Source organism: Nicotiana tomentosiformis, chromosome 4 (genome assembly GCF_000390325.3).
Source record: "Nicotiana tomentosiformis chromosome 4, ASM39032v3, whole genome shotgun sequence".
NCBI classification, from domain to species: domain Eukaryota; kingdom Viridiplantae; phylum Streptophyta; class Magnoliopsida; order Solanales; family Solanaceae; genus Nicotiana; species Nicotiana tomentosiformis.
The window spans coordinates 95298125-95308502 of NC_090815.1; positions in this window are offsets into that span (position 1 = coordinate 95298125).

A 10378-nucleotide genomic window follows, 5' to 3' on the forward strand; every position below is an offset into this window, starting at 1 on the left:
ACGCAGTTATCTTTAACTAGAAGAAGAGACAAAATGATGAATTTATGAGTACAGTTCCACAACTCCGGAAAGAATGAAGCCGTGGTCGGAATGATCTCACTGGTGGCAACTGCAATGAACCGTTCCATCTACCCACGGTCGTTGTCATCATCCATGCTGGATATCAGAGCATGGTGACCACGCTTGCTAAAATTTATCATTCCTTCACGGAAAATCTTGGGGAAATAAAGATTCATTAATCGAGTTAGGGTTATCTCCTCTCCTGTCTCCTGGTACAAATGCCAAAGACAAACGACTGTCCTCCACACAAAAGGACTTACTTGTGCTAGGCATACCTGGTAGAGGATGCAGAACTCCACGATGATGGAGTAAAGCTCTCCACTCATAGAGAACGACCCAAAGTGAAGGGATACATATAAAAATACGTAAAACGCTTCTTGGGGTAAGGTTATACGCTCCGCCAGATCAAGAGCAAAAATATCTAAATCTTGACAATAACAGTCTTCCTTCATAGCAGAAATACTGGAAGGACGGATGAAAGAAGGGTACACGCCAACAACCCACGTACGAGGGTTAGTAGAAAGACACTTCTCCTCGAAGTCCTTTGTTGTGATATGACTTTTTGGGATAACGGTGCTCACTATAGGAGGTACAGCCTCATCAGTTTTACCTTTGTTGTTTGAGGAACTAGGATTTTTAGAAGAAGAAGCCATTTTTATCAGGAAAGAAGGAAAGCTTTTTCTCAAGAAGAAGGTTAAAGTTAGGTTGAAGACAAAGTACGAGTGGAGTAAAGAGAGTTTGAGAAAATTCGGAGAATTATAAAGTGTAATTGAAGAAGTTTGATACGTAAAAGTAAAGGAATATGGGGCTAAAATTGTGGCCATAATTACCTCGATAGTTAGCAAAAGTGATGTTGAATCGTGGGATGATACGTGTTCGGGTTACTAAATGCGGAGAGACGTGCGTCTAATCAACTGTCAGAAACTTTTCAGAGGGGGTCAGAGAATTTCCCGCCAAGAAAGGTATCTCTACCAACTTCCCGGTGATACAAAGTTATGCCACCGGAAAGTAGATGGACTATTTGTATGGGATAAAATATATTCATATTTAATGATCGCATGAGAAAGCGACACGTGGAGCCGAAGAGAGAAGACAGTCGAACCGAAGGCAATGATCTCACTTGTCATCAGAGAAAATGGTATTCATAAAGACAAAATAAATGTCTGTCATCCGGTAGTATTCAATGAAGAATATTCTACAGCATTAAGTGCATGAACCGTTACAGAGAAAATGGTTTTCACTACCTACCGTTACACATTCTTCAATGACCCTCATAATTGTTATTTAAGAGGGGCTTGATCCTATGGCCTTGTTCCTTAGACGTAATTATAAATAGTGAGCTCTACCATCATTGTAAATGACATAAATTTTCTGACAAAAGCATACATTGTATTCTATCAAAAGCTCAATAATATTTTATTGCTTGTTTATATTACTCTCATTGCTCTCGGAAGTTATGCACCCATGACTAAAGATATATGCTGCTTTATTTCAATCTCAAGGCTAAGTCTTACATTTTTATTTAATTCATCATTATTTTTGGATCAAATCGATTCACTTGTCTATAAACCACGTATAAATTCAACTGTACCGTTTTAGGGGTAAACACAAATCCAATCGAAAAATTGCAACAAATCGAAAAGTCAAACTTAATCGATTAATGAATTCAATTAAGTCTGATTTGATTTTGTTTGGTATTGAGTAAAATTTAAAAATCGAACCAAACCAACATATAAATATATAATTTTTATATATACTTTTACGACTTTATATAGATTTTCTTTAAGAAATGTCTAGAAATATATGGGATCCTCTTATGAGATGTAATATTTAATAAAACTATAAAGTGTAGTCATTTTTATTTACTTCAAATAATGGCTTGTACCACTTTCTTATCAAAGTGTTACTAAAATAGGTCAATCATCTCTTTGTTCTTTCATATTCATATGTCAAGATTTCTTATATCGTTTTCGAATTTAAATGGTATTTTATCGGTAATTTTGGAATTAAATAGAACGTATCATTATTTAGGTTTCATATTGATTTTTGTATTTAATTGTTACATTTGGTTAACCGAAAGCATACATTAACAAAAATTATTGTTAAACAACTAAGAAAATAACTATCACGTGTTACTAAAAAAGTTTTCATATAAGAATATTTTAATAGATCATATGTTTGTCAGTTTTTTTTTAAAAAAATTACTGAACATATATTCACTAATCAAAACTTTATTTAAACTTTTAATAAACTAAGATTGAAATAATATTCATGCAACAATTTTTTTTTAAAAACTCGATAAAATTGAACCAATCCAAACTAATATAGTTGGTCAGATTTAGTATTTTTCAAAAAAAAATTAAACCAATCCGACTTAAGTACACCCTTATTTAAGGCTATAAGAAAAAATATTAAAGCATAATTCAAAGGCAACGTGCAGGAACAAAAAACTACCCGAAGAAGACGAATAACCTGTTTGACCAAGTTTATTTTGGGCCAAAAATTGAGGTGTTTGGCCAACCTTTTAGAAGGAAAAAAAATATTTTTGAGGAGAAGCAGAAAAATTTAGCTTCTCTTCAAAAGCATTTTTCTGAGAAGCACTTTTGAGAAAAATACACTTAGAAGCAGTTTTTAAAAGTTTAGCTAAATACTAATTAATGCTCAAAAATATTTTTTAAATTAATTAACCAAACATAAATTAATTATCACCAAAAATATTTTTTTTAAAAATATTTTTCTAAATAAGCAGATTTTTGAAGGTACGCCAAACAGGATAGAAGATGCGAGCAAGTATGGAGATTCAGTGGCTGACAAGTGACAACAGAAAACCGGGCAGCAAAATCACGGGCAGGGGACATAAATATCTTTTACAAGATATTTTGAACAAGGGCCTCACAACTCCTAAATTGTATCCAATGGCTAACAAGCATTTGATTTTTATTCCAACAAAAATGTTTAAAAATTCATTTTATTTTGTATTTTGTTTTCAAATCCTGATCTATGTAGGACACGTGGCTCAATCACATGTGTGATATAAATCTTCTTCTTCTCTGTCCTTAGATCTATTCTTTCACTTGCCCATAACTCTCTTATCGCCCTCTTATTCTTCATGTCATGTGCATCATGGTAAGTGGAAACATTCATGTCATGAATATTTTACATATATACGTGTCCACTTTTGATTGGTTGAATGCCGCTGTTGAAATGGTTTTCTTATTCTCTGGTTGGAATTTTATTTTTTAGTTCAACAGAACTTGGTGTCCTTTTCTTCTAAATTAAAATACTCCATTATTGAAATGTGAAATACTGGAGATACTTTATAAAGTTTTAACATTCTCAGTTTTAACATGGTTGTGATTGTAATCGAGCAAGCTAAAAGTTCATCCCGAGTCTCCTCGGCAATACCGTCAAACCTCTCTATAACAATCTCATTTGTTTCGGATTTTTTTGAGTGTTATAGCGAAACGCTGTTATAGAGAACATATATTATAACATAGTATAAAAATTAGTTCCATAAAAAAATTGACTTTTATAGTGAATATTTGTTATATAATAATATTGTTATATAAGGATTATATTTGACCGTATTCCGTTCTAACGCGCTTAAGTATTTACTCAAGAAGGAAAATATGCAAGAAAAATATTTACTAGTATTCACTATTTATATCGTACAAAATAATATAATTAATAAATCATAAATTAAAGTAAAATACACATCTTAAATTACTAAATAATATTTACTAAAGTCTTGAACTCAAGGTCAAGGGACGCAAGATATGCATACCTCAGTACATAGCTCAATCCGTTACCATATTAAGGTCAAAGGACGCAAATACGCATACAAAAATTTAATATTATTTGAAGACTCTGAATTATAATTATCACTCTTCACCTAAAAAAGGGAACAAAAGGAAGCCATGCTAATTAGGAAATTATATAAGAGAAGAGGTAAGCAAGAATTTATTTCATCAATCACTGAATAAAAGTAGTAAATCGGTTTTCATTCTTAAGGCCACGAAAATTTATTAGATTAAGTGTGTGTTTTGGTACGACGAAAAATATTTTTCATGAAAAATATTTTCCTAGAAAATATTTTCATGAAAAATGAGTGGTTTTATCATTTATTTTCTCTTGTTTGGTTGGTGAGTGAAAAATATTTTCTAGTGTTAGATTAGAGAGTAGAAATTATATTTTAGGAAAAAATAATTTTATGCTACTCTCCTCACCCCTTCCCTCCAAGTCCCCATGTTTCATATGATCTCTTCCCCCTATCCCATATATCCAACGCTTTCGGGACTCTATTTTTTTCAAAAATTTAATCACTCTTCTAAAAATTCACACAAACCCAATCAACTAATAAGTTGCATTATTTTTTTTAAAAATTTGTGCTCCATAACTAAAAAGAAAATACTCTTTTTTGGTTGAAAAAAAAAGTTCTCTTTCTACAACATGAAAATAAAATATTCCGGTGATTAATAAAATTACGTTAGTTACCAAAAAAAATTAAAATAAAATACTCATTTTGTTAAAACAAAAGGAAATATTTTTTTTACGTCATTAAAAAAAAATATTCAATTTATTGAAATGAAAGAATACACTTTTTCTATATCATGAAATGAAAATACTCTTTTTGTTGAAATAAAAGAAAATATTTTTTACTACACTATTTTATTGAAATAATATTTTATTGAAATAAAGAAAAATACTTTTTACTGTATGAACGACCATTTTGGCATTCCTTAAAAAACAGTTAAGTACCCCTAATTACTTTTCTTATTGAACTACAACAAATATCAAGGAGGTTTTGGGGTTTGGGGGGGGGAGGGGGGAGGAGCACAATTAAAATAATCAAAATATCAATAGAACAATCTAGAATGAATGGAACAAGTGAGAGGTTCATAATGAAGTGAAACGTCGTCCAACGCACTCACATAAGTTAAAATAAAATAATTGAGGAAAGGTGATACAGGTCGGTGCCAACTGATAAAGTTGTGATTAAATTAACTAGCAGCTTAATCATCTTGATAATTACTTAATTGTACGAACGTTTCAAGTGGAGTATCGTGGCTTCCTATAAACCGTCCACGTGACACTCCAATAGAAGCTTGTGTCAGTCATGGTCTCCACATTCCATAGGACCAATCAAAGTCATATAAGTTAGTTCCCTAGTTAATTTTGGAAGGTTGGAGAGTGATAAATTAAAAAGGTGGGTATTTTTATGGTATTATTATTGATGTATAGGAAAAAATACGATATGATACGTGACCGCTTAAAGGATGGACACGTTGAATAGAAGATGAAGATGGTCATCGAATATAGCTATTCCATTTGTCATCGGAAGAAATAACGATCATAAAAGGAGTATTAAATGCTTTGCGCCCGGTAACATTTAGTATTTTGCAGCATTAAGGATGATGACCCGTTACAAGGAATTTGGCATTTATGTCTAATGTTACATCTACATCAATGACCCTCATAACTGACATTAAAGAAGGGCATGATCCTACGACCTCCTTTCCAAAACGTAGCTATAAATAGCGAGTTCCGTGATCATTGTAAGAGAAGGAATTTTCTCGCTAACTTACACTACATTCTATATAATATTTTAATATAATTTTATTCTTTCGCTTTTGATCTCATCATTGTTGTGCCCGGAAACCCTGCTCCCGGATTCATCAGCTCTGTCATTCCATCTACATTCTAAGGCTAAGTATTTTGTATTTCATCAGTTATTTCATTACTTTTTGGATCAAATTAATTCACTTGTCTAGAAATCACGAATAAATTCAACTGTATCATTTTTCGGGTAAACAGTTTGGCGCCCACCGTGGGGCCTAGACAGCCGTACGATTAAATTGATCCTTGCCTTTTTTACTAACGTGTTTGATTATTTTGTCTTAGCAAAAATCACAAAAGAAATAGTAGATAACATTGTTAACGCTACACGCAACCCTAAAATTCAAGGGGAACAACCTCATTTTGAGGATTCAATCAGTGACACTCGCAATGAGGGGAACGACGCCACACCGGAGCATGACAGGCAGTACCCTCGATAGGCTCGGGAGGCAACTCCTGATGAGGGGCATGTGGAGGATGCAATAAGGGTCCTGCAAGAGCAATATGCAATCATTCTAGGCTATCTCACGCGACAGGATCAGGTTATAATGGAACTGAAGCAGGCGCTATCGGGTGCCTCAAATAATGCAAACATGCGAGATCTAGTTCCTCCTGGTGTTCCCGTGAACCAGACGATGCAAATAGTTGATAATAACACTCCTAGGGGCGAAGTTGGCTCCGACGGGGCTAGGGGGAGTAGATCCGGCATCAACAACGAGAACGATCCGTTCAAGGATGAACTTTTGCGGTTCATGAAGGAAGTAAACGCCTGCATGGATCAAATCCCGGGCGCACCACCATTACTAAAAGGCCCAAACTCGAAGAAGTATATTCAATTACCGTATAAACCAAGCGCAGCCCCAAAATTAATCCCGAAGCGATTCAAAATGCCCGAAGTGCCAAAGTTTGACGGAACTTTAGATCCACAAGAGCACATTACCACCTACACAACAGCAGTGAAAGGAAATGATTTGACTCCTCACGAAATTGAGTCCGTATTGCTGAAACAATTTGGTGAGACTCACGAGGGGAGCTTTAACGTGGTATTCGTTATTGTCCAAGCATTCCATAGATTCCTTTGAGATGCTTGGGGATTCTTTCATCAAAGCTCATGTCGGCGCTAGAAAGGTACAAGCTCGAAAGGCCAACATATTCAGGACCACGCAGGGAGAATCTGAATTATTACCAGAGTTCGTTACCCGATTCTAGAAGGGAAGGATGTTACTACCAGCAGCCCAGATGAATAGGCGACTGAAGTGTTCACCAAAGGTTTAAATCCGAGAAGTTCGGACACTTCCCAAAAGTTAAAGAAAAGTCTGCTCGAGTTTCAAGCGACGAATTGGGCGGATGTCCATAACCGGTACGAGTCGAAAATATGGACCGAAGAAGATCAGGTTGGCTTTCCATTATCATCCAAAGGACGGGAGAAGAATATAGAAAAAAAGAAGATGATATTGACACGGATAGACGGACTTCGAGCGGCCATTTTTTGCCCTACGAGCGGACAGAAGGTCGTGGCAGGAGCTTTCGGATAGAAGACAAGTTCACCATTGATAGAAGGACCTATCATGGCCGGAACAAGAGATCGCTACAGGATAGAGAAATCTTGGGGGTCGCGAGATTCTTCAAGGTTGTCGGAGTATAACTTCAACGTCAGTGTGGTGGAGTTCGTATCAGCCATGAGAAATATCAAAGAGGCATGGTTCCCAAGACCTATGAAATCTGATCCCAGCTAGAGGGATCCTAATGTATGGTGTAAATACCATGGCTGTAATGACCCAACCAGTTATTTTGACTTTTAGAACCTCGTCCCCCTAAATAAAACTTCTTGTATGTGCTTTTATTAATTTATGACTTGCGAGGATGGTTGGTTCGGGATTTGGAAGTGTTCGGGTTGAAATCGGAACACTTGGTTCCTTAAGTTGGCCTTAAAATGCTAAGTTTGACTTCGGTCAACATTTTTAGAAAATGACACCGGAATAGAATTTTGATGATTCCAATCGATCCGTTTGGTGATTTTGAACTTAGGAGCATGTTCAGAATTTTGTTTGGAAATCCGTAGTTAAATTAGGTTTGGAAGTTTGACTGGGGAGTTGACTTTTTGATATCGGAGTCGGAACCCAGTTTTAAAAATTTTCATAGCTCCGTTATGTCATTTATGACTTGTGTGCAAAATTTGAGGTCAATCAGACTTGAGTTGATAGATCTCGACATCGAATGTAGAAGTTAGAAATTTTAAGTTTCATTAAGCTTGAATTGGAGTATGATTCGTGATTTTAGTGTTGTTTGATGTGATTTGACGTTTTGATTAAGTTCGTATGATGTTTTAAGACTTGTTGGTGTATTTGGTTGAGGTCACGAGGGACTCGGGTGAGTTTTGGACGGCTAAGAAATCAATTTTTGGATTTGGAGTTTGCTAAAATCTGGTATCTGGTTTCCTTCTACGCGATCGCGTGAGAAGGTTCGCAATCGCGTAGGCTTAATTGGGCAGCTGGAAATTGTTCTATGCGATCACGTGGGAACGTCCGCGATCGCGTAGGTTGGGCGAGCTGTGCTTTGCGAACAAGTGGCTAAGGCCGCTTTCGGGAAAAGGAACAGAGGGAGGAGCTGGGCCACGCGCTTAATGCTTCGCGATCGCGTGAGAAGGTTCGCAAACGCGTAGGTTTGCGGAGTCAGTTCTTCGCGATCACGTGGGATTTTACGCGATCACGTAGGGTTATTTTTGGGCAATAAAAATTTGTGCTACGCGATCGCGTACAAGAAATCACTGGGCAGAGAGTTTAAGTTTTGTCCCATTTTTAATTTTTACCGATTTGGAGCTCGGATTGAGGCGATATTTGGGAGATTTTCAGAAAAAATAACGGGGTAAGTGTTCTTAACTCAATATTTGTTAAATTACCCGAATCCATCACCGCTTTTATCATTTGATTGGTGAATTAAGTTGGAAATGTTTGAAAACCCTATTGGTTAAATTTGAGGATTTGAGGGCCGAATTGTTATCGTAATTTAGTAATTTTGATATGGGTAGACTCATGGTTGAATGAGAGTTCATATTTCGTAACTTTCTCCAGATTTCGAGACGTGGGCCCCACATACGATATTTGAGTTAATTTCGGATTTTTATTTAAAAATGTAGTATTTTCTTATGAAATTGATTCCTATAATTTTGGTGACTGTATCAAATTATTTTTAGCTAGATTCGAGCCATTCAGAGTTGGATAATCGAGGAAAGGGCCTACTAGTAGATTAAATTGGAGCAAGTCGAGGTAAGTCTCTTGCCTAAACTTGTAAGGGGGAAATTACCCCATATGTGATTTAAATTAATAATTGTTGCTAATTATGGGGGCTACGTATGCACGAAGTGACGAGAGTCCGTGCGTAGCTACTATTTATGCTAAAGTCCGGATAGTTTAGGACTCAAATCATGAATTACGTGTGTTAATTGTATCCTTTATTTAATTAAAGTATTTGAACTATAATGTGAATTGTTAGGAAAAATAGTAAAAGATTGAAATTTCATATACTTGAATTTTTGTATAAATTAATTAATTGTTAAAAGAAATTGTACACCCTCTTGCATTAATCTCATATATATATATATATATATATCATTCCGGAGGTACATAAGAAAATGTCCTCCTTTCTTGTGGAGCGGGCCGAACGCCTCGGCAGTATAGATGCATCTATGGATCGCGCCGCACATCCCTCGGCAATGTACACGATACTCTGGATCGGGCCGTACGACCTCGGCAGAATTCGTGCCTAATAATAATAATTACACGATACCTTGATATTTTAATTGCAGCTTCTGAAGTTAAATAAATGGGGAATTATCATATTTGAAGGAATTTAATTATTCCTGCTGGTTAAGGAAAATTATTGTAAATTCTATAAATCATATTGATTTAAATATTTCTATTGTTATTTTATTTATTATATTTAACCCTTAGTGAGTGTCAAAGTCGACCTCTCGTCACTACCTCTTCGAGATTAGACTTGATACTTACTGGGTATACGTTGTTTACGTACTCATGCTACACTTGCTGCACTTTTTGTGCAAGACCTGAGACATGTGATATAGTTAGACCTATCGGCGCGCATTCACGTTATCCAGAGGCTTAGTGATGAGCTGCCTTTCTGAGTCGTTCTGCAGCAACTATTGCCTCTTCTTGAAGTTTATTCTGTCTATTTTATTTCAGACAGTATTTGGAATTTTTGTGTAATCTACTAGATGCTCATACACTTGTGACACTAGGTCTTGGCATACACTAGTAGAATTTTTGGATTTAATTCTGTTCCTGTATTTTTTTCTAATTTACCAGATCTTTTTATATTATCTTAATTCTTGCATGTTGTAAGAGTTTAATTACTCGGTTAATTTTTAAAGAGTTGAATATGTGTTTAAATCACTAGTTGGCTTGCCTAGCTGTAGTGTTGGGCGCCATCACGACCTCTAGGTGAAATTGGGTCGTGATAAACATGGTATCAGAGCACTAGGTTCAAGTAGGTCTAACAAGTTATGAGCAGACCTAATAGAGTTTTTGTGGATCGGTACAGAGATGTCTGTACTTATTTTCGAGAGGCTATAGGGTGTTAGGAAACTACCTTTCTTCATCTTCCATCGTGCAATTTATGTAGAACTAAATATCTTTCTCTTATTCTCTCACAGATGGTGAGAACGCGCTCTAATGAGGTTCCAGAC